Source organism: Lissotriton helveticus, chromosome 3_2 (assembly GCF_964261635.1).
Source record: "Lissotriton helveticus chromosome 3_2, aLisHel1.1, whole genome shotgun sequence".
Lineage (NCBI taxonomy): Eukaryota > Metazoa > Chordata > Amphibia > Caudata > Salamandridae > Lissotriton > Lissotriton helveticus.
Window position 1 is genome coordinate 281,052,540 of NC_136062.1, and position 26,620 is coordinate 281,079,159.

General features: G+C 44.5%; 1 long non-coding RNA gene across 1 annotated transcript in view; it reads right to left on the reverse strand.

The window, feature by feature from the left end:
• LOC144826659 (uncharacterized) overlaps positions 1-26,620 on the reverse strand; it is a 134,726-nt gene that overhangs the window by 33,850 nt on the left and 74,256 nt on the right. The window contains exon 4 of the long non-coding RNA XR_013609872.1: positions 1,980-2,124. This is a non-coding gene — a long non-coding RNA (uncharacterized LOC144826659). The remainder of the gene's footprint in view (positions 1-1,979; positions 2,125-26,620) is intronic.

Sequence of the window (26,620 nt, forward strand, 5' to 3'; positions counted from 1 at the left end):
ATCCCTCCTTCACGAACTCCAGACCCTGCAAGACCTCCACTGGATTCCCATCGAGAAGAGAGTAACCTTCAAGCTACTCACCCAAGTCTACAAATCCCTCCACAACATCAGACCCAAATACCTCAACGAAGGAGTATCTTTCCACGCACCCAAAAGAAACCTCCGCTCCGCCGACCTCACCCCAGCAGAAACACCACGCATCTGCAGAACTCGAGCAGGGGTAAGAGCCTATCGCGGCAAAGGCTTGGAAAAAGCTCCCAGTCAACATCAGTTGCTCCCCTACCCTGCACACCTTTAGGAAGAGCCTCAAGACCTGGCTCTTCGGCTGATCCAGAGCTGCACCCCCTCACCCCACTAGCGCCTTGATACCCTCGCAAGTGAGTAGCGCGCTTAAAAAACCTGATAGATTGATTGATTGAATGTGGTATTCATATTTGGTAAATATTTGTCCAGCACCAAAGTGTTGTTTTAACCTCCAATTGTTAGAACATATATATATTTTTATAATACATTTCAATGTTTTTGCACATCAACATGAAGAACACCAAATATAATTCTGGCCTCAAGGGCCTTAAATTCGATTGCCAGACAATATACATAGAAGCAATTGATACTATAGAAGGAAAATGTAGTCCCCATGCCAGTATCAAGTGGATACATGTAGTGTTGAAAAGTGTGCGTCCCTCTTTTGCAAATACACCATGAAATGTGCATGGGCCCTTTATAGCGTGTTCAGGGGGGCCCATTTTCCCTCATATTTCTGCTGAACACCTTGTGCTTTGAATACCAGTTTTTCCATTACAGCACAGTGGTCCACACCCCTTACCCATTCATAGAGTGGCGTGACTTGTTCTTCTCCTCGATACCTAGTCAGGTCTCTCTTTGCCATCAAATTAGCTGTAGCAATGAAGGCACGTGTGGTTCGGGACTTCCCCATTGTATCCATGATTCCCAGTAGTATAATTTTCAGCTAAAGGCCTCCCAACATCCGCCCAAAACAGTCTGTTGACCTCCCACCAGTAAACGTGTACAATTGGGCATTTCCACAGTACATGATAAGGGAAACCACGGAGTGGCAACATCTGAGGTACTCAGGCCCTGGGGCACGCCCCATCCGCTAGAGTCATGCCGGTGAGTAAAAATTCTGGTGGAAATACTTAAACTAATTTATACAATCATTTGATTTTTGTCATTGTTTAGTTATGATGCAATGAAACAAATGCATTGATAGACTTGAGATATACAACATCAGTCTTTGAATTTTTGTGTTGTGAATTTATTGAACTAAACCTAAAGAAATTAAACAGGTCGAAAATGAAAGATCAAACCAAAAAGTGAATCTCAGTCATGGTGAATAGAGCCATAGTTAATGAGCCAGTCCAATGTCCAAAATACGACAGGCATCAGAAAGGTAAATGTGTCCAGAAACAGTCTACATATTGTCCTGATAATCTAGGTGGATGTTCCCTCCTGTGATTTAGGGGATGCACAATTGCAGGGACCACAGGAAGGGGTAGATGGTGCTGGGAAAGGCCTGCACATATAGGTGTAAATGTACTGCAGCATCTCAGTCAGGGGGCCCATATTGGAGTTGTGAGCCTCCATCTGATCATTGAGATCCCTCTACAGCTGCTTCATCTCCCGGAGCTCGGTGAGTACATGGCCCATCACGTCTTGGGACTGATGATAGGCTCCCCAAACTTGGTCCGTGGTTGGCTGGGTGAGAGCGACCCCAGTGGCCTCACTATGGTGGCCCACAGAATCTCACTACCATACGACCTTGGCCTAGTGTGCCCAATCCGACTAGGTACTAGGTACTAGGTGAGATAGATCTGGTGGTGCTGTGGTGTTAACATTACCCAGGACTGGGAGGAATACGATTAATGTTACAGTGGTGCGAACACAGGAAGTGGAGGCAACGGTTAGCTGAGGTGGTACAGCTGGGGTGGGAGGTGTTGTGTGGGCACAGTAAGACTCACTGAAACAGTCTGCTCATACTGATCGGATGGACCAGGATCCTCATCATCACCCAGATTACCAGAAGTGTGGTCCTCACTTGATCCTGAGCTGGAGTGGAGGTCTCTTCAGTGGCAGTTTAATGTCCACATGTTCTGAAAGTTCGACCTATTGAGAAATTGAGAATATTTTCATTAGTAAAAGTGTGGATTATACATCAAAATATTTAGAGACAAACAATGTAGATACCTAGAAGAAAAAAAGGTAGGGCCCGATTCACAAAAGTAATCTGAGACAAAATCCTAACTTTACGACTTTTGGCATTCACAAAAGGCTTTTAGTAGTAAAGTTAGGATTTTGTCTTAAGTTTATCTTAAGTTTTGGTCTTAAGAACAAAGAACAAATCCTAATTTAAGTTAAACTTAATTTAAGATTTTGTCTTAGGACCAAAACTTAAGACAAACTTAAGATAAAATCCTAACTTTACTACTTTTAAATGCCTTTAGTGAATACCGAAAGCGGTAAAGTTAGGATTTTGTCTCAAATTACTTTTGTGACTCGGGCCCGTAGAGATTATGATGATAATAGCTTTCAGTACTATTAGATATACCTTTGCAGTTTCAAATAGTACAACTTCAAATAAACAGGTAATAAGATGTTCTGACATGTTTATGAAGTGATTAGGAAGTGTATCTAACAATTCCCAACAATTCAACCCAACACAGTAGGGAGGTGAAATGTATTGACAATTCCATGGCCTATTTGGCTTCAAAATAGACATTTACACAACTTGGATGAAATTGTGGCATTAGTCATCATGTGAACAGAGCAGAGTAAAGTTTTGCCATTCCCTCTTTGAGTCTACATTGTAATATTCATACCTTACAATGTTTAGGTCAACACAGTTTGATTTGTGAAAGTCATGACATCTATTCAATTGGTTGAGAGGAATAGGACAACATTCAGAAAAGAACACAAACCGTTTTCAGAAGAGAGCATTGAATAGGGATTGATCACTTCATGACACTATACTAAAGGTAGAAATATGTTAGACAAGAGAGAATGAGCATTATGACATGGCAATATTCTTTTGACAAAACAGAAACAGGGCATCATGGTATTTGTAGTTAAATCAAAGACAACTTCACAACACTGGTACAATGGTTAGTGGAAAATGCCTGTGGAAAATATGCAGTTGAAATGTGAGAGACACTTACAATATGGCATACATAGTGTAATGGGTTATTTGGTTTTGTAGCATTTACAGGCATCATACCATCATGTAAAATGTAATTGAGATTGACTCTTGTAATCTTAGATGCAACACAATACATTCATACAAGCAATCCAAGTGATCTGATACTGATACTTTGAGGTTTTTATGTTCGTAACATATGTGCAGAACACATTAGCAACAGCTGAGTTGACATTGAGGTTTAGTGAGCTATGTAAAGTGTAACTTACCAGACACCACTCCACCAGGTATTAAGTCTTCAGGATGTAGGATTTGCAAGATCTTCCCCTCCCAGGGCATGAGTTGTAAGGGGGGCTGTGAGAACCATCACCAGTCCTCTGTGCCTACAGGTGATGCTTGGAGGCCAGGGAACGCTCCCTTCCCTGCAGTTCATTCCACCTCTTCCTAATTTCCTCCTGTGTGCGCACGTTGTTTGCTACGGCATTCACTCTGTTGACTAGTCTGGCCCACATTTGCCTTTTCTGAGATAGGGGTGTATTTTGGACTTGGCTACAAAAAATTGTGGCTCATCTCTTATGATTTTATCCACCATGACAGACAATTCTCCCTCAGTAAAACAGGGATATTTTGGGGACCGGCATTGTGCAAAGGAATATGAAGAAGTAAAACAATTAACCACAGGATATTAAATTAGAGATAAAGGGACGAAATACATGGAAAGGCAACAAAATAACCTTATCAACTGGCAAAAGTTCTGCTGGAAAATGTTGAGTTGCAGTCGAATGGCACAGAATCATGGTCTGAAATAGAGTGTGTTTTATAGTGTGGTATGCAGGTGTTTCCATTTGGCCAATGGATATCAGGTGTGTCATACTAGCATTCATCCAATAGCCAGAGTTATGGTGCATTGTTGAGCGCATACCGCAATGGACTCCCTCGTCAGTAAACTGCCGTTAGGATACCGCCAGAACAACTTTGAAATCTATATCTGCTCGGTAGGAACACGCCTGCCCTGGCGGCGATAGAGTACTGTCTGCCAGTATTGGAGTCCGCTGCCTCGGCAGCGATGAGCCACAACCGTGGCAGGTAAACAATGTCAATGCAGGAGGCGAATCAGCCTGCATGCATCAAGATACGGTGGGTGAAAGACCGTCAACTTGGGGGAGTACTTGGGACTGTTGCCAAGGCGGGACAGCCGGAAGATCATCAAGATTTAAATCAGCCCATCTGTGATTATGCAACAGTAGTAATTAGTATTACGCTAAAACAGCACGTTTCTGTTTGTGATTTTTGGCAGTATATTGTGTTAATGTATTTCATATTGAGCTTGTTTTTGACAACGAATCATTAATTCAGAACACATTATAAATATGCAATATTAACATGTTTCATATTTTTCACTTTTATCTGAATGGCTACAATATATTATTACAGCAAACAAGCAAGGAATTATTTGGCAAAATACAAGAAACCTATAGGATTTCTGGCATTTTGGACTTCGAAGACCTGAGCAATGGTTATCATGTGTTTGAAGTGGCAATAGCAATCATGTACACAATGATTGCGAGTCAAGAGCCTCTGAAGGCTGGCGGGTATGTTCGGGCAGGATTTGAAAGTATATTGCAGCTAAATCCGGCAGAGAGAGATGGCCTTTTTTTATTGGTCAAGGGACGATTTGCAAAGTCACTCGTGATTGGCAAATATAGTGTTCGTCTATATCCAGAAAATGAAGAATATATCTCGACCACAGCAAAAATAGGCTGGAAGCATCTGTTAACAATGGCAGACTTTGGCAAAGAAGAAGTAGAGAAAATATTGTTTGCTACTGCAAAGGAATGTAGAGAATCAAATAAATATAATTGTATTTATACTGTTTTATATTTGTACTAAAAAAGAGTAGCGTCCCCTTTCTTTGGATCGCTTTGCATCAGATGATATGAGCTGGGCAGGCATTTATTTGAAAACGCTACTACCAAAAACTATTATTGAGTAAGTAGTTGTTATCGCTGTTTAAGTATACATTGTAATTTATGCTTACTAAAATTTTCCTTTTGGCAAAACATTTTGTTTATACTCACTGAAAAAGACTCAGAACAGCAGTAAATCCATGTGCTCTTCAAAAATGTCAGCCAGGGAAAATGTCAGCATGTAGCACCAGTCACCGGTGACCAGAAACAAATGGTGCATAAAAACTGCAATACCATCATTGATGTGCTGAATCGGAGTGTTCATCAATTGTATGTTATTGCATTCAGCGCGGGCAAACTCCCACTGACAAACTTTTATACTTTGCCTTATTTCACAACTGGTTTAATAAGACAGCGAACATTTTATAAATTATATTTCGACATGAAATGCTGCAAAGCATTTTTAGGGCTCGGCTATAACTATTGTGCTGAGACGCCGAAGGGAGACAAGACCTGGCCGCGCGCAGCGTTTTTCCATAGGATAACGTTGTGCGCGCGGCCAGGTCTTGTCTCCACAGCATGCATGGCAGGCCGGATCGCGTCGCGCGCCTCTGTGGAATTCAGGGGGAGTCTGCATACCAGTGCGCGGCGCTGATCAACAGGCAGGGTCAGGTTTTTCACTAGCAGTATCTAGCCAGGTCTCCTTCCCCTGTGCTGCCTGCAAAGTGCACTTGTACAGAATTTCTATTTGATACATTTGTGGTGTTGCCCTTCAGTTGTGTGCCAAGCTGATGTACTGTGGTATTGACGGAAAATGTCGTCATTGTGTTGCCAAATGCCAAGGAAGACTGTGTCATGATGTACTGTAAATAGAAAGTAACTTGATTTTTCTTCGTTATTTTGCATGCGAGGCTTTCATGATTACATTGCCTAATGTCTGCTCAAGAATACACATTTGCACATTGCAGTGTTTGCATCTTACTGGTCTGCAGTTGATCATTGTGTTTGACCAAGGTCTGTACAATTCAAAGTCTATTCCTTCAATATTGTGTTTTACAGAGTATACATTCATTTTGACTCATACAAAGGCGTTTCAAAAATTAGTTCACTGCATATTTATAGTTTGATTTTTGAAGAGCTTTTGTTATGAGAGGTTGTAGAAGTGTTCAGGATTTTGGTTATTTTACTTGTGATCGCTGCATATATTTTTAACAGTTGGATGTTTGTAAAAATGCATATTCTGCCCTTTTAGATTAATCTGTTCCTACAATGTAAGTTTTGCACACTTTGGCCTTTGTTACATCTAGCCAGGAGTAATCCCTCTTATTTATGTGAGAGTTCTGTTAATTCGGGGGGAGCGGACATAATAGGGAATACACATTTTTGAGCAACGTGTGGGAATCCTTGATGCCCCATTCCTGCATGTTTTACACGCTGTGAGCATATGTGCGCGTGCACCACGTCCGACTCACACATAGTTATTAGCATGCAGATGCTATAATGTCTGGAGTTAGAACTTTAGCTGGTAAGGAGCTAGAGAATACTTTTTTTTGCGTATCTATACTATATGTGCTGCATTTAGTTCATATGCATTAAAGTGCTTTTTTTTTTACAGTAAAGAACGGATGACAATCCAGTCAAAGAGGCACTGCTTTGTTTTTCAGTTGCCTAAGTGTGTACGCCTCATCACTTCCTTCATTACACACACGGACACGCACACACGGACACCACCACTCCCATGCACACACGGACACCAGCACTCCCATGCACACATAGACACCGCCACTGCCATGCACACACGGACACCACCACTGCCATGCACACACGGACACCACCACTGCCATGCACACACGGACACCACCACTGCCATGCACACACGGACACCACCACTGCCATGCACACACGGACACCACCACTGCCATGCACACACGGACACCACCACAGCTGTGCACACACGGACACTACCACTGCCGTGCACACACGGACACCACCACTGCGGTGCACACACGGACACCACCACTGCCGTGCACACACGGACACCACCACTGCCGTGCACACACGGACACCACCACTACCGTGCACACACGGACACCACCACTGCCGGGCACACACAGACACCACCACTGCCGTGCACACACAGACACCACCACTGCCATGCACACACGGACACCACCACTGCCATGCACACACGGACACCACCACTGCCATACACACACGGACACCACCACTCCCATGCACACACGGACACCACCACTCCCATGCACACACGGACACCACCCGTGCTTAATTTGTTAAAAAAAAAGTGCCAGGGCTTTCAATTGTAAAAAATTAAGTGAAAGGGCACTCGTCAGGAGGCTACTGTAGTTTGCCATACACATTAGGCGACTTTGAGCTATTGGCATTGTAAATTACAATGACTTTTATTTATGTTTTGGTTTTTAAAACATAAATAAAAGACCTTGTCATTTACAATGTCAAGACCTTAAACTCGCGTTCATTTACAATGCTAATAGCTCTAACTTTTGCAATGCCGAGACCGTTGCATTGTAAATGCTTGTTTAGAAAATGTATCTGTGTATTTATGTCATCTATTTGTCAGTTACATTTTTCTATGAATACCTGTCTAAGCCTCTTCTACCTCTCAAATCATATGTGATATCTACGACTAAAAAAATCTAATATTTAAGTGTATGATTATTATATAGAATAAAGAGCATCAACATGACTTGAATACTCTTTCAATTGACTGAATAATCCATCTCAAACCTTTTTAAGATTTAATTCACCAGTTTAACAATTCACTTAAATTCAGTTTCTTTCACAACCAAGTTATAATGCACTTTATTTGTGGCTTTAATGTTTCATTAGTAATTAAACAAAATGCTCCCCCGACCACAGGTCTTTGATGACATACTCAGTGGCTTTGTAATACAAATTGTATCCTTTGCATCTTTGATGAAGTCCAAGCATTTAGCTCCTGTTTTAACTCGTGCCACGCACAGGGTGTGAGTACTAGGAGCCCTGACAATGCCCTGAAAAGGAAGAATAATATGAACTAATGCTCCAAGTTTACCCCTACACACAGTGGCAGAGTGCTGCAGTACATTTGAAGTTAAAAAGACTTGTCTTCTCTGTTCTTCTTGTTGTAAGTGCTTTAAGAACCTCGGCTCTCACTCATTCCCTTGCATTCAGAGGTTTTAGAATCTGAAGACACCGCTCCTCTTTTACGCCACCTGTACACAGTGCAAGAGGGGTCTCTCTGGAGCTCGGGGTCCTCCCCTGCACTGCAGGGGCTGCGGGGGCTACTGTTACGCCACTGGTTGTGTTGTCAGTCACTCTTGTCTTTCATTATTTTTCCTATTCTCACTCGGGATCTGAGGATTAAGCTAAGTGAAGTTCAGTTTAGAAGTAACTTCTTTCTCCCCGCAACTTTGTCAGTCGCCTCATGTGGTGAAGCCATGTGTTCTTGTAAACTGCCAAGAATTTAGCATCACCATCAGGAGATTTTGTATTGTATTACTTTATTTGCAATCAGAGGTATTTCATAAAAAAAAATACAGCACAAGAGCCATCAACGATTAAGAGCCATATGTATGAAGCTCAAATGGGTTCGCAAACGCTGAAATTCGCAGAGTTTTGGCGTTTGCGAACTCGTTTTCGCTAAATGGTATGTATGTAGCAAATTTGAGTGCAAAATAAGCAATCGCAAATTTGCGATTCCTTATTTTGCGATTGCATTTAAGGATCGCAAATTTTGCGATTCCTTAAATGCAATGTATGAAGCACCCAAGTTGTGCGATTTCTCATTAAGAAATCGCAAATTACCACCAACTTGAAGTTGGTGGTAATTTGCGATTGCTTTCACAAAAGCACTTTTTTGCATTTGTGAAGGTGCCATGAGGCGCACATACATGCTCTTAGGGCTTGTATGTGCGCCATATGCGCACACATGTGAATTTCAGGGGTGCATCAGGGTGTCCTCATGACACCCTTGCACCCTTGAAATTATTCTCAATTTGCGATTCTCAAATTGCGAATCGCAAATTGAGAATAACTTCACATTCATTTCTATGGGCCTCTTGGCCCATGGAAATGAATGGGACATTATTCCTCAATTGCGATTCGCAATTAAGGAATTTTAAGAAAACGCAAAAAAATGTGATTTTCTAAATACATACCAATTTGCAAATCTCAAATAACGATTTCTAAAAAATCACTATTTGAGATTCGCAAATCTGGATGTTTATACATCTGCCCCTAAGTTTGTTTGTAAATTAGGGCTGCCGCAAGGCACACACTGTTCTAGAGGTGGGGATGCCTACCTCTGCAGTTCACGTGCCCATATATATAATGTCCGTTAGTTGAGGTGTATGTTATTTTCTAAAACTCTTAAGTCACTGTTCTAAAAGGTTTACATTTTAAGTAAAAGTTGATTTAAGCTGCTGTGAAATCTGAGGGACTGGATGCATACGTTAGCTATATGAGGGAAAGGGGCACTCCTTGAGCATTAGAAGTTTAAGGGCCATCCAGTGTAGGGAAAAACACAGTTTTCTTTAAACAATTTTGCACTGCCAACAAATACAATAAGTATTTTAGAATGTTGCACTATTTAGTGATGCCTGCTTGAGTTTTGAAACCTCATATGACATATTATGTTGTGTGTATTTGTTAAGCTCACTATCACCCACAGAGCGAAAGAGAGGAATCCTGGCGCTGAGCAGGTGTGCTAGCCTAGCCGTGCCAAGGATGGGGTTTATTGGAAGAGCCAGGTCTACAGCTTCTTGTGGAACTCAAGAAGATAAGAGGAGGATCTGATGTGTAGTTGGAGATAATTCCACGTTTTAAGAATGATGTACGAGAAGGCCTGGCCTCCGGATCTGTTTCTGTGTATCCGTGGGATGTGTGTGAGTGGGAGTCTGGCAGATCAGAAATGTCTGGCTGATGGGTGGACAGAGATGCAATTGTTTTGGTAGCCTATGCTATGTAGTGCCTTAAATGTGTGAGTGAGGAGTTTGTACTCGCTGTGTTTATGCATCAGTAGCAAGTTGAGCTCCCTGAGGTGTGGTGTGGTGTAATGTGTGTTCTGCATGGGAAAGTGAGGAGGGTTTGTACTCTTATGAGTTGCTTGGTGAATCCGGTGTAGAAGGTGTTCCTGTAGTCCAGCTTGCTGGTGAGGAGGATAGTGAGTGCGAGTTTGTCATCCATTGGATGGCCCCTTTAGGACCTTGGTAGGTATACAACTGTAGCTGTTGTTTAATTTCCAATCACAGCAAGACGAGCCTAGGCAAGTAGAAAGTAAATACAAAGATACAGAAGTTTATGGTGTGCTTTTTGTATTAAAATTAAGGGGCCACTGGTTTTTTCTATAATTTTCTTTTTTTTAATGACCTGTTCTCGGATGTTCATGCCAATTAACTCCACCACCACATAACTGACTAACTCATCTTCATTTTGCAGCAGCCATTCAAACCACTGAAATATCTTACTTGTACCTGAACCAACTAAACTTTGTAACTACTCGGAACCTGCACTCTTTCATTCAGTCCGGTGCACTGCAGTGGAAAGTTAACAAACATTTCAGTGTGACAGTTGAGATCTATGTGTGGTCAAAAGTCTAGGGATCAAAATTGATGCTAAGCTCACCATGACTCAGCAAGTCTCGGCTGTGGTGGGTACATGCACGGGATTGTAGAGACAACTGCGCAAACTTGGCCCCATTCTGGCATTTAACACACTACGAACTGCAGTCTCGCCCTTGATATTAGCTCGCCTCGACTATGGCAATGCCCTATACGTTGGTCTCCCGGAGAATCTTATGTCAAGACTCCAGGTGGAATTGAATGATGCCGCAAGGCTTATCTTCAAAGCCTCTAGGCATGCACATGCATCGCCCCTTCTCAAACAGTTGCATTGGCTTCCTGTTAAACAGAGAGCAAAATTCAAGGGCCTCTGTATTGCTCATAAATCCCTTTATGGCCAAGCTCCTATTTACATCAAGGACTGCCTCGTCAAATACATCCCTAATAGGGCACTACAGTCCACGGATGCTAGCCTCCTGCCTTGCCCTAGGTTTAACCTGTCCACAAAAGGCGGCAGAGCATTTTCATCCTTGATCCCGTCCATCTGGAACAACTTACCAGAGAGTCTGCGGAAGGAACACGATCTCCTTCCATTCAGGAAAAAACTAAGAACAGTCCTGTTCGCAGAAGCGTGGATATAACCCACTCTCTTGGTTAGGTAAGATCTCTCTGGCAGCGCTTAGAGACCTGTAGGTGATAATGCGCTTAACAAATGCCAACTTAACTTAACTTAACTTACTATCAATAACATTAATATAATTATATTTTTTTCGAATTTTTGTACTTTCACATATCTTCCGAGTAGAGTCATGTTATGTGTGACACCTTCAGCCTGTTCTTTCTTATTTTATCAACAGGACTTTCCATGCTAATTATCGATGTTTCGCCATTATCAATGTGGGCAGCTAAATCCCAGCAAGCAATATGCAGTTGATTTAAAAAGTCAGAATTGGCTGATGGTGTCTACATGATATTGGTGTTTAAACAACACAAGGGCCAACCCACAAACCCAGTGGTATTATATCAATAAATGACAAAATAAATAACTCTGCAGGCCCATAAATGTATGCAAGTGTACAAACACAAATGCTGGCTATTCCCACCGTAATTGCACATCAAATATTAACACTAGTTTGAAATGTAGTAACATACAGAATATCTTTTCATATGAAATGAAGGTGCTGTCGTGGTACTAAAACACCCCGCCACCTAGGATGTCAACCTGCCTAGGGCGGTATCCTTGGCAGAAACAATGCAAAATGATAAGTACCGAAGCACACACGAGAAGTCCATTCAGTAAAGGTTTTGGTAAAAAAAAGTAGTCATACATATAATCCAAACTATAAAGTCCATTAATATCTTTCTTCTTTTTTGTGAATTATTTATTCCATTTGTAATTCCCACAATATCTGGTATGCACAAGCAGAAGCAACAGACAAGTGTTTCGTCCGTTGGACTTTTCCAGGGCTGAATGTCCTGTGATAAGGACAATATACTAGGTAGTCCCAAGAACACAATAGAAATCTTCTAAGCAAATGGCAATGCGACGCCCCTTGGACAAGATAGTCTCCAAGACTGGCTGAAGAGGCGATATGCGTCTCCTATGTTTTTGTAGCAATGTGGAAACGGTGTGTTCCACGTATCTGATTTGCTGAGAAATGTGTCCAGGAAAGGTGTAACGCTTAGTCTACAGCCGAGTAGTATATGCGGCAAAACGCATCCAAAACGGTGTGCACTGCTGTGAGGTAGCCTGCGCGAAACCCTCCGATGAGCGTAACAGCCTTAATAAGTGGCTCAAATACGTGAAAACTGTATGATTAATCGGATATAGGTAAGAGCTGTGAACACTTACCTAGGTGACGGTCCATACACATTGTGACTGCTGTTCTACCAGTGACTGTGTCTTTGGGTTCTGTCTTGTAGCATGAACCGTACAGTAGAGGTGGCATTTTGTATGGAGCCAGTTTGTCTTAGAAGCAAGGTATTGTAGTATAATTGTACTTAAGTCTGTTAACTTTTGTTCAGACAAAGGATTAAGTGTATTTACAGCCACTTTATGGTGTTTATAGGTTTTTTAAAGTTATGCACTTGGTTTTTGCACTTGGTAGTGATTTTGTCACATGTAGATGATTTATTGTGGGTAGGCGGGGCGATGCACAATCTGAGCAGATGTGTTGGTCTCATTATCATTGACTGATGGTTATCTTTATGACAGTACATACAGGATTAACTTCCATTCTACGCTGAGTCCTGAGGATGGTCTCGCGGACCTAGTTGGCCACTGGAGACTGAAACGTTGACAGCTCTTCCTCCTTAACACTACGAGGTACACTTTCTAAAAGTGCCATTTTCAAATATGCAATTTAAAAAACAACTTAACTAAAAAAATATTTTTAAATTGTAAGTTCAGGAATCACAAACTCCAAATCTCTATCTCTTCCCAATTGGAAGTTACACCGGTGATAGGTACAAGCAGCTCTAATGATAACCTAAGGGAGAGATGGTTCGTACAATAATGAAAAACAAAATTGGAAGTATTTCACTATCAGGACATGTAAAACAAACCAGTACATGTCCTGCCTTTCACATACACTGCACCCTGCCCATGAGGGCTACCTTGGGATTTTGTTAGGGGTGCCTTACATGTAGAAAAAGGGAAGGTTGACGCCTAGAAAATGGGATCACTTCCCAGGTCGACAAGTCAATTTAAAACCACAGACACTGCAGTGGGGGGGTCTTACATGTAGAAAAAGGGAAGGTTTACGCCTAGGAAATGGGATCACTTGCAAGGTCGACAAGGCAATTTAAAACCACCCCGAAGACACTGCAGTGGGGTGGTCTGAGACATGATTGTACGGCTACTCGTGTGAGTAGCACAATTAGTGCTGCAGGGCCACAAGTAGTATTGGAATTACAGGCCTAGGGCACACACAATGCACTTGACTAGGGTCTTACCAGTAAATCAAATATGTAAATTAAGGTTAAACCAGTCACCAATACAATTTACACAGAGAGCATATGCACTTTAGCACTGATCAGCAGTGGTAAAGTGCCCTGAGTCCTAAAGCCAACAAAACAGGTCAGACAAAATAGGAGGAAGAAGGCAAAATGTTTGGGGATAACCCTGCAAAAAGGGCCAGGTCCAACATAACCCTACTTCCATCCTAAAGCCAGGGTAGACCAATCAATACCCTGATGGACTTCCCTGATTAGGGCGATAGAGCATGGACCCTAGCGCGCAACAAGAGGGGCACGTTCCAGTTCTACGCCTTTCTGAATCCAGTGGTATTCCTCTGTCTATACTCTCAGGGCCTACTATGCTAGCCCATGGGGAATCCTTCTCCTCACCTGTGGATCCCATCTGTGCAGCACCTAACCTTACTATGCACCTAACCTTACTATGCTCACAGATGTCTCCAGGTGGCTTAGAGTACCACGGTGTCCAACATAGTGGTGCAGCCCATTCTACTCCCGGCGTTTGACTCCTGCCTTCAACCCAAGGGCAATTCTGTCCACCAGGACAGCAACCCACAGTGGCCACGGACAGCTGTCAGTGAGGAAACCCAGACCTTAGGCATTCCAGGGCCCTCTAACCCTCGTGACTTCTTAGAGTGGAGGTCGGCAGCCCTAGGTGACTTATGCTCTTTGTCCACTCTCTCTCACACCAGTTCAGGGGGATTATGCTGAGACTGGTCGCTCAACCCAGGGTCTGTACCCTCAGGCAGGATAGGAGTCTGGGGTGAGTCCTTCCTCTCTATGCCCTCCGTCTCTGGGCTCTGTACCCTCCTTTTGGGAGCGGTAACCCCAGACTCTAGAACTGTCAAGACGCTGGTTGCAGCCGTCCTGCACAGTTCTCCCACCAGTTCAGGGATGCTAACAAGAGCCTGGTCACTCAGCACAGTGTGTGTACTCTGAGGCTGAAGAGGAGATCGGGGTGGGCTCTCCCACACCCTGTCTTCCCCTCTGGGGTCCTGTACCTTCAACTGTGGAAAGATACCCCCTGACTCCAGAACTGTCAGGGCGCTTGTGGCAACTGTTCTGTACAATTCTCCCACCAGCTCAGGGGTGCTATACTGCAACTGGTCCCCCAATCCTGTTTCTGTACCCTCCGGCTGGGCAGATGTCTGGGGGAGGATAACTCCCCCCCAAGGGAAACACACTGTAAGTGTTGTGCAAGAGTCTCCTTGACAATGGTCTCCTACCCTCTTTCCATCTGGCAGCGCATGGAGCCCCCCCCAAGCAACCAGAAGTGACCTCACCTGGGTCAGTCCTGGGGTGCCCTGATCTCAGAGCTGGCAACCCCTTACCCACTAGTCCTCCCACTGTAGACTGTCTCCACCTCTCACTCCTCTATCTGGACTTCTGCACCCTCCCTTCTGGAGTGGTGCTGCCAGACACCAGAACTGTTGGGACTCTTGTGACAACCGACCTCCCCACCCCCAGTTACCTGACACTGTGGGATCCCCTCACCTCAGTGAATGTCATCCCGATACAGACTAGGAAAACTTCCTTGGTGCTCCCTCTGGGAACCATCCAGGCCCTGCGACTGGGTGTTAGGCAGTATGGGCATCTGCCCACTTCCACCTCTCCTCCTAACCTGAGAAGGGAAATGAGACCCTCTACCCATCCCACCACACTGGGAACTATCTGGGCTGCTGCAAACCTCCCCCACCTTCCTTGGTTGGGGAAAACCTGAGCCACCTCCTTCATGATCACTCCCAAAAGCCTCCTCAGAACCTCTGGCATCCATTAAAAGGTCTGCCTCCAGGGAAACCTCCATGGAGGTCAGAGAGCTCACAATCTCAACCGGGTGTTGGAATAGCTCTAGAAAACCGTGACTGAACAGTCAAGTTGTACAGCCCCTCAAATATTTTAGCCATACTACCCTTCCGCCCCACCATCCAGTGCCTTGAAAAAGTACCCCACATCTCCCTCCTGAGACTAGTGGGACAGTGTCTGATTGTCCCTGAAACTCATCCCACACTCTTCTGGGGTGTCTCCATACTTCCTTAACAGGGCTTCTACCATGGGGGAACACCTCCCATGAGTCCCTTTTAGAGCCAGTAGAGTGTCCCTTTCACAACTAGGAATATGACTCCCCGTGCCAGCTCCCCAATCCACCTCAGAGACCCTGCTCACCTCTGGAGCTACCTCAGAAACCTGAATCCTCTTGTGGATGTCATCACCCTCTTTGAAGTCAGGCACTAAGTTTCTGGGTATGTGAACCTTTTCTGCAATACTGGAAATTACATTTTCACTGCCACCGTCTGAGCTGGACCCAGCTCTCCTGGCTTTCAACTACAGCTCTCTCAAGTTAAATTCATGAGCAAAAAACATGTTCTGCTCTCTATCCCCAATTTCTTTCTCTCCATCCAAAATGTTCTCTCATTCCTGCTCCAGCTGGAGTTTCACAAGCTCCAGCTCGAGCTTCCTGGCTCTCCGCCTAAGCTCTAGCTCCTCTGGAGACAGGCCCGGCGAGAGAACACTGCTGCCAGCAGTAGATACAGCAGGGGGCTCCGTATTTGTGTGCTCCCCTCTCTCCTCTGGAGCCTCTGCAAAGTCATTTCTCTCCTCCTCAGCTCCCATCCTAGGGCAACTGCCCTTGTGGTACTCTGGCAGGGGATCCTCCCTCTAAGATTCCTCCTCAGAGTCATCTGATAGTGTTGCTACCCAGTGTGCTTCCTCATAACAACACAAGTCTGCCTCAAGATCCCACCTTATGGATCTCCTCTTCACAACAGCCCCCTCTCTTTGCAGAAACCCTTCAACTCCTTCATCAAATAAGATATCTAGGTGAAAGAAACTAATTTCCGTTCTGTCAAGGCTTCACATGTGCAACAACCACACAGAGAACCAAGTCCATCTAGATGAAGCAGGAGTACATTTTGAAAAATGACCAACTGAGAGAAAAGGAGAAAAACAGTATGCTGGTACGTTATGGTCTGCGATCTGGTAGTAGTGAACACCTATCACTGTATGCCAAGAACATACACCAGTCCTATCCTCACCGCTGACCAACAGTGTTAGAAATAGGGGTCTCTAGTTAGCAGTGGCTTGCACCTTGTTCAAGTAGGGACCCTTATTCTAGTCAGGTTAAGGGGATTACACAGCCAAGATAACCACTGCTCACCCCTTTGGTAGCTTGGCACGAGCAGTCAGGCTTATCTCAGAGGCATTATGTAAAGCATTTGTATCAACACACACAGTAACACAGTAAAAACACTACAAAATGACACCACACCATTTTAGAAAAAAAACCAATCTTTATCAGAATAAAACAGGACCAAACGGACAAAACACCAACATACACAAGCAAATATATCACTTTTAAAAGGTTCAAAACAGTTAAATCCTTACGCAACTACGGATGAGTGACTTTTATGAGAAAGTACCTGGGATACGTCAAAATGAAAGACAAAAACAGGCACAGGGGAGATGAAGAGATGGAAAACAAAGTTATGCTTTGATTCCTTACTCGCAGGGGAGCTGAGGCATCAATTCCTTACTGCCAGGGGAGGTAATGCATCGATTCCTTGCTGCTGCACATGGGAGGTGATGCGTTGATTCCTTACTGACAGGGGAGATTATGTTGATTCCTGACTGCGTGGGGAGGTGATGAGACGGTTTCCAGACCTGCTGCCTCTGTTCTTTACTACTGGGCTACGTTGATGAAGAACATGGCGCCCAGGTGTGATACGTTAAATATCCAGACAGACTGGGGTTGATGCGGCTAAACAGGTGCTGCATTGATTTTCCAGCCATGAGCAGGTGATGCATCACTTTCTTCAGCCACACAGCAGGGCCTGTGTCGGAGTCGGAGTGGGTGTCTCATACGTTGGAGACACGGTGCTCAGGAATTGGGCTGCAGCGATCTTTTCAGCGACACGACAGACGCTGCATCGATTCTTTGGCCGCACTGCAGTGATGTGTTGGTTTTTCTACCAGATGGCAAGACTAGGAAAAACAGGTGCTGATTTTCGATGCGTGGATTTGAGGGCTTCTTTGCATCAAAACCACCTCCAAGGGCCCAGAACTGGAATTGGCACCACTTGGCAGGTCAGAATTCCCAGCAGAGGAGTTCAGAGGCTGCAGGTGAAGTCTATGAGGGCACTGGGACTAGTTAACAGGAGGTAAGCACACACAAGCCCTTGGAGAACCTTGGCAAGCAGGATACAGAAAGCAAAGTCCAACCTTTTCACTGTCCAAGACAGAAACAGCAAGCATCCAAACACAGCAACAAGCAGAGTGGCAGTTACTCTCCTACAGCTTCTCCAGCTCGTCTTCTTGACAGAATCAACTCTTAGTCCAGAAGTGTTCTGAAGTTATGGTGTCACAGCTCCAGTACTCATACCAGTTTTTGCCTATGAAGTAGGCAAACTTCAATGGAAAGTATTTTTAGTGCACAAGACCCTGCCTTTCCCTGACCTTGCTCCAGACACTACAGAGGGTGGAGACAGCTTTGTGTGAGGACAGGCACAGTGACAACTCCTCCTACCATTAGATCAGGAAAGCCCATCAGCCTGGTGATGAGCCATTAGAATATTCAGGGCACACTTCAGCTCCCTGTGTATGACTGTCTCGAGTGAATGCACAAACAGCCAAACTGTCACCCTTTCTCAGACGTGGATTCCACAGGCAGTCAGAGGCACAGAATTGTAAAGCAAGAAAAAGCCCACTTTCTTTCTTTTCCAGACCTGCTCTGGCAGAATGTTTTGGGGCAAATCCCTTCTTTGAATAAAACTTTCTAAAAGTGGAATTTTCAAACATGCCATTTAAAAACCAGCTACCCCATAGAGGTATTTTTAAATTGTGAGTTCAGGGACTCCAAATTCCAAAACTCTCTCTCTTCCCAATGAAATCCTATGGCAGTGATAGTCCTTGCAATAGTGAAAAATGAAATTGGCGGTATTTCACCACCGGGACACATAAAACACACCAGTACAAGTAAAACCTTTCATATACACCGCACCCTGCCCATGGGGATACTTTGGGCCTGCCTTAGGGGTTCTTTACATGTAGAAAAGGGGAAGGTTTGGAGCTGGCAAGTGGGTGCACTTGTCAGATCGACATGGGAGTTTAATACTGCCCACACAGACACTGCAGTGACAGGTCTGAGACATGGTTTCAAGGCTAATCATGTAGGTGGCACAATCAGTGCTGCAGGCCCACTAGCAGCATTAGAATTACAGGCCATGGGCACACACAGTGCACTTTCCAGTAAGTCAAATATGACAATCATGGATAACCCATTCACCAATACAATGTATACAGAGCATATACACTTTAGCATTAATCAGCAGTGGTAAAGTGCCCAGAGTCCTACAGCTAACTAAAAAGGGTCTGAAAAATAGGATGGGTGAAGGCAAAAGGTTTAGGGATAACACTGCAAAAAAGGCCAGGGTCAATAGGCCATCATTAAGATTGTGCAAGTGTGTGCGTGACTTTATATATATATATATATACATATATAAATATATATATATATATATATATATATATATATATACATATACACACATATTACCTACTGGCGGTCGCCAGTAGGTATATATAGTTAGGATTTTTTCTCTATGGGTTTTTTGAAAATTCTATGTCTAATAACTTTGGCGTTTGTGGACGGAATTGGCTGAAATTTTCAGGAAAATGGCACATTTTGTTTCTGAGCAGCCCCTGAAAATTGGGGGGGGTTTCGTCCAGGGGGGGTCGAGAAAAAAGGGGGGTCCCAAAACGTGTTTTTAACATTGAGTTTTCCATAGGGCGGTTGGCCTCACTTTTAGCCCGAACGGCTGAATGGATTTGCACGAAACTTGGCAAAATTGTAGGGACTGGTAGCCCGATGTGCCTTTTGTAGGTCTCAATATATGTGCTCCAGTGGATTTTGAGAAATTAACGTTTAAAAAAAGATATATATCTGTAACAGCGGACTGGGCAGCGGCCCAGGACGCGTACTTTTCGCGCAACGGAGCTTTGTGAAGCGAAGCTGATTGGTTCTCCGGCGTCTGTCAACATTCCAAACAGTCCGTAGCGGCCGCCATCTTGTCTCTCGGTAGGATCGAGAGACAAGAGGAGGTCAAAACAAAGGGGGAAATAACTATAAGGGGGCATAGTAGATCCTCGCTGACCCCCTAGGTTTGATGTGGAGGTTTTAAAAGGGCCCCGCGGGGCAAAAAAAAATAATAATAATAATAATCGAACGGCTGAATGGATTTGCACGAAACTTGGCAAAATTGTAGGGACTGGTAGCCCGATGTGCCTTTGCTAGGTCTCAATATATGTGCTTCAGTGGATTTTGAGAAATTAACGTTCAAAAAAAGATATATATCTGTAACAGCGCACCGCTTCGCGTACTTTTCGCGTTACGGAGCTTTGCGAAGCGAAGCTGATTGGCTCTCCGGTGTCTGTAAACATTCCAAACAGTACGTAGCGGCCGCCATCTTGTCTCTCGGTAGGATCGAGAGACAAGAGGAGGCCAAAGCGAAGGGGCAAATGACCATAAGGGGGCATAGTAGATCCTCGCTGACCCCCTAGGTTTGATGTGGAGGTTTTAAAAGGGCCCCGCGGGGCAAAAAAAAAAATAATAATAATAATCGAACGGCTGATGACCATAAGGGGGCATAGTAGATCCTCGCTGACCCCCTAGGTTTGATGTGGAGGTTTTAAAAGGGCCCCGCGGGGCAAAAAAAAATAATAATAATAATAATCGAACGGCTGAATGGATTTGCACGAAACTTGGTAAAATATTAGGGACTGGTAGCCCGATGTGCCTTTGCTATGTCTCAATATATGTGCTTCAGTGCATTTTGAGAAATTAACGTTCAAAAACAAGATATATATCTGTAACAGCGCTCCGCTTCGCGGAGATAAAATTATATGTGTATTACCTAGCTGTTGCTAACACCAGTTAGCGACGGCTAGTAGGAGATAGCGACCATCTTGGGTCCCACTTTGCATGTGAGTGATATTTATCACTAATGACATGCAAAGTGGGCATGCCAAGATGTTAGCGACTGGAAACAGTCGCTAACATCGCTATCTCCTATTATCAACTTTTGGAAATATTCGAGATAAGCGCGAATATCTCCAAAAAGTAACAGCTGCCCTGAGCAGTTCTTAGCCATGTTATCCAATGGGAGGTGGATAACATGGCTAAGAGCATTAGCTCGGTAATGCATGAATATCGCGGAGTTTTCAGCGACATTAATGCATTGCGCTCGTTTTTTATCGTATTTGCGATAAACCTTGATAATAGCAAGGTTTATCTGCGATAATTTCTGACGGTAAAAAAATCTTTGCAATGCATCGTTAGGGATAAATATCGCTTAACTTTGGTAATATGCCCCAACGTCTGTTAACGTTCGATTCGAAGGAAATCAGGAATTGTTGAAAAACATTGTGTGCGCCATCTTGTCTTTTTTCAAATGCCACACTTTTGTCGTGCACGGCAGCCATTTTAGATGCCTTGACCAGATCCACTCTGTGAACGCTGTCGATCCTTACCATGGCTCCCCACCCTCGCAAGCATCTCCCCCAGGCAGTGGTCACCCCCGCTCTCTGTTTTATGCATGGGTAATAAACCTCCCCCCATCTGCGCTGTTCTTCCCTGAGAATCACACCCTGTGCCCGCCCGACACCTCCCTTTCGCCCTATTCACTACCGCACCCTCTGACACTCCTTTTCCTCTGTGTCCGATTGTCCAGGCCGGTCCTAGGCTATCAGCTAGCCCTGCAGATGTAGTTTATGGCCACAGCTGTAAAGAATCACCCGTCTTCAAAGGAGTTATAGTAGATCAAGGCCCACACTCGATGAGATCCGTCACAGCAGAAGCGTTGCTATTATCTGAAAACCATCCTGTATTGTGATTGGGGAGGGGACCGAGCGTGAAGCGGAAGATTCCAGGGATGACTCTTTGTACATCAAAGTTTTTACAATTATGTGTCACATTAAAAATATATAGCACTCCGACAAAGTAGTAAGATTATAAAACTTTAATAATTTATAAATATATACAAGAAAACAAAAATAGTAATAACATATAAACATTTTTAGAGAAAAACAACGAAGTAGCGGTCGGCTGTGCGAATAGTCCCAACGCAGCACAACGTCCAGATTTCCGGCGTGGGGCGTCGCGGGGGGTGGGTGATCAGTAGCAAACTGTTGTGCGAATAGTTCCAAGGCAGCAGAACGCGCCGAAATCTAGATGACACAAAAGTGATGTCTAGTAAGTTGCCACCCAGCAAATAACGGCGTGGGGCGTCGCGGGGGGTGGGTCATCAGTAGCAAACTGTTGTGCGAATAGTTCCAAGGCAGCAGAACGATGGCACCAAGGTGATGTCCAGTAAGTTGCCGCACTGGTTTTGGTATCCTACAATGCTGCTCCGAATAACGGCGTGGGGCGCCCCGGGGGAGGCGGCGTGAACGGGCCTCTCCAGGTGGAGTGTCATCTGTTGTAGTGGGGCGCCCCTTTACCGTTTCAGTTGCCATTCCGTCCGCTTTTGGTCCACTGTGTCAAAATCCGCCATTCAGCTGAGTTGCGCCCACTCTTGCGGTGCAGCGATAGGCGGCTGCCACAGGACTCTCAAAATGGCGGCAGGCTGTTTCCTTTTTGGGCCTGGTCCACTGAAATGGCCCTGGGACACCTTGGAAATCGGACGCTTGTCTGCTAGGTCTTGGACCCCATTCTCGAAAGCGTCCCCTCCGCCTTGAGAATTCATCAAAAGTTTTGGGGGCCCCGACTCCTGCAGGCTTCTGGTGGGGAGCGGCTGCCATGATTGCTCGCGGAATGACCACGACGGAGCTACGAGATGGTGGTGCTCTCATGGTGACGCCAGCTTCAGTCTGAAACATCCAGAAACAAGGTGGGGCTTTCATCGTTTGGGGGGAAAAAAAAGTTTTCATCCAATGAAAAGTGTTGTTTTTAGGTCATATGATCAAGCCTTCCATCATTAGGAAACCAAAAGTAAAATGAACCAATGAAAAGTTTTATAAAGAAGTCACATGACCTGTTATGCGGCATAGGGTATAAAATGTGGAGAAAATACGTTGGCACGTGAGGCGGTGTCAGTAGCGGACCGATGTGCGAATAGGCCGAAGGCAACACAACGCGCCAAGATCCGGATGGCATCGAGGTGGTGTCATAGTTGAGAGTTCTGAGCAGCGGTTGTAACACTGTCTGAAGCTTATTTGCAGCTGCTGCAGCTTCACTACGCGCGAAGATCCGGATGGCACCGAGGTGGTGTGTAGGAAGTTGCCGCACTGGTGTGGCCATCCTACAATGCTGAAAGTCGGCGTGGGGCGCCCCGTTGGCCTGTGAGTTTGCGTCAGTAGCGGACCGATGTGCGAATAGGCCGAAGGCAGCACAACGCGCCAAGATCCGGATGGCACCGAGGTGGTGTCTAGTAAGTTGTCGCACTTCTGTGGCCATCCTACAATGTTGAAAGTCGGCGTGGGGCGCCCCGTTGGCCTGTGAGATGGTGTCAGTAGCGGACTGATGTGTGAATGGGGCTAAAGGCAGCGCAACAATATTTTCTACTATATTTCCGGTGTAGAAGAGACCACAAGGCGCTGAGATGCCAAGATCCGGATGGCACCGAGGTGGTGTCTTGCAAGTTGTGGTACTGGTGTGGCCATCCTACAATGCTGAAAGTCGGCGTGGGGCGCCCCGTTGGCCTGTGAGATGGCGTCAGTAGCGGACCGATGTGCGAATAGGCCGAAGGCAGCACAACAATATTTTCTGACTGACACCACAAGGCGCTGAGATGCCAAGATCCGGATGGCACCGAGGTGATGTCTAAGTTGCGGACTGGTGTGCGAATGGGGCCAAAGGCAGCGTAACAATATTTTTTGTATGGAAGATACCACTAGGCGTTGAGATGCCAAGATTCGGATGGCACTGAGGTGATGTCTAGCAAGTTGCTGTGGTCATCCTACAATGCTGAAACTCGGCGTGGGTCACCCCATTAGCCTGTGAGATGGCGTCAGTAGCGGACCGATGTGCGAATAGGCCGAAGGCAGCACAACGCGCCAAGATCCGGATGTCACCGTGGTGGTTTCATAGTTGAGAGGCACTTCATCTGCAGTGGGGCGCCGAGATCCGGATGGCACCGAGGTGATGTCTAGCAAGTTGCTGTACTTGTGTGGTCATCCTACAATGCTGAAACTCAGCGTGGGTCGCCCCATTAGCCTGTGAGATAGCAGTTCTTTGGATTTGGGCCTGGCTCGTCTGCTGTAGTGGGGCGCCCCTTTACCGTTTCAGTTGCCATTCAGCTGAGTTTCGGCTGCTCTTGATGCTACAGCGACAGGCGGCTGCAACAGGACTCTCAAAATGGCGGCCTGTTCTTTGGATTTGGGCCTGGTCCACTAAAATGGCCCTGGGACACCTTAGAACTCGGACGCTCGATTTTTTTTTCCTTTCCTGTACATGCAAAAAAAGGTAAATGCCCGGTACGTTACACGCTTCATCTGCCACGATGAACTCTCTAGAGGAACCGAAAAAAAATATAGTTGTGGTAACTATACCATGCATCGTCATATGGAGAGGTGGCAACAATTAATTATAGTGCTGCATAAAAGAGAGATTTGGAGGAGAACCCCTGACCTGCTAGTATATTCATCAAAGAAGTGGCACTGAGAGCTTCAGAGGCAAGGGAAACGGTCCCAAATATTTAGAAGAACTTTGGAAAGATTAAAATGACATGTTTAGATTGTGGCAAATTTATTTCATGTGGACATCTGAGTGTTACTCTAATAAATACAGCATATGAACATCATCATAGTCGATGGTTGGTAGAGACATTTTGACTATATCCTGGACCTGCCCGTCCTCGCCCAAAATGGCGCCAGAATAAATGGGACTCGTAACTCCTTGTTGTGTACTGGTTGCAGAACCTTGAAATCACGAGATACGTATGCAGTTTTGAAGCACATGGCGGGCGGGGACGAGAATTGATTGAATATTTCGACATCCCTATTGATATTAAGTTCTGATGTGTTATTGATTACTGTACTGTTGAAAGTTCGAATTAACGTCACCCATGGTACTTGCCCGCAAATGTATATCTAGATAATTTTATTGTAACTGGCCCTGTCGTATTTTAATTATAAAATGTACGTCCACCGATTCCGTAACTGTTAGACACCTTAGTTCTTGCAACCTAATGGCCCGCCCGTTACGTTCCTCTACAGTGTAAATGTCTATTCATCATATACGATTACAGTTTGCTCCGTGGCCGGCCCACGTGGTTATAGGCTCGTATTTGTATAATGAAATTTTCACAATAAAGGTTTTTAAAAGAAAACATGGTAGTAGTATATACATTGGTAAAGTTTTTAATAATAGTCACTGTTTTAGAATCATTAAAAGGCAAGTGAAATAAAGCAGACCAATTACATGAAGGGTAAAAGGTATAATACGAAGGAACGCAGTAAAGATAAATGGTCAAGGGCTGTTGTGTTTTCTATTCCTGCAACATAAAGTGATCGATAAGAATCTCATATTCAGGCGTATCGGCGACTAAGACAGCAGGTCGACCCTCTTTTGCTCAACGGCTCCGTCATGGGACGAAGAAACGCTCTTTTTCTCGAAAAAAGAATATATTTTACTTGCAGGACAGTTGTAAAATTTCCGGGAAAGTACATTAGCCTGGAACATTATAACATATATTTAAGAAAAAATAATGTTCGGAAGTAATGAAAAGCGTAATTTTTAGGTCATATGATCAAGCCTTTCATCATTACAATAAGAAAAGTAAAATGAACCAATGAAAAGTTTTATTAACAAGTCACATGACTTGTTATGCTTACGTTACGCGCTGCGCGCCCCGGATGACTTCCGGATGCGCTAACGCGGCGCGTCATATGACGCATTACGCGACAACGCAGGTACAGAATATAGTCAAAATGTCTCCACCAACCAGCGGTCGGAACACAACCCCTTTCAGCAGGCTAAATAGTTCTGTTAAATGACAACAGAAGGGACAGGCAACAAGAACCATCAGTCAAAGAGGGGAGGGCTAGTTCTTCTCTACCGGGTTACATTGGGGCGCTACCGGAACTGATCGAATTGGTAGTCTACAGTGTTTCTGGATGTTTCAGACTGAAGCTGGGGTTAGCATGAGAGCAGCACCATTTCGTAGCTCCGTCGTGGTCATTCCGCAACCAATCATGGCAGCCGTTCTTTATCGTTATTTTGGGCGGGGTGGGTGGCGGAGCCGAGCTGTTTTGCAGCCATCATTGTGTGGAGTTCAGTTCATCTCACTAGTTTTGTATTTGTCATGAGGGGTTGTTCCTAATGTTTCTATTTTTGCGAGGTCAAAAAGAGATCCCATTAGTGGCCTACTGATTTTGCTCGATTCTTTTTCTTTTTTTTTACACGATTTTTCGTTATCTGCAAAGACTAAACAGAGTATTGCGACTCTGTGTTTGTTTGTAAATAGAGAATGAACCAAAGAGAACTAATTCTAAAACAGTAAATACTTGGATAACAATGAATCAAATGGAGAGAGAAGCAGGCACGACGGATTACAATGGGGGCAAAGACCTGCGTTAACTACCTTTCACTATCTGCAAAGAGAGAGTACTCCTAATAGAAATGAGGGGGGGGGGCACCATTCAAAGCAGATCAGTGTGCATAAACACGAAAATGTTTTCACTTACCACGTACTTGACATTCGACAGCTTATGATATTTGCTATTAAAAAACCATTGAAATTCACTGAAAAAACCATAGGTTATAGACCATATATAGTTAGGAATTAGCATTTACAAAACCTTGAAAATTCACTGAAAAAACCATAGGTTATAGACCATATATAGTTAGGAATTAGCATTTAAAAAACCTTATTTTACTCACACAAAACCATTGAAATTCCATATATAGTTAGTTGCACTAACTATATATCGCGCACCTGCAATCCACTGCTGATGATGTCACATATTACATCATTCATGACATGGTCAGTGACATCACTGATGACATCACTGATGAC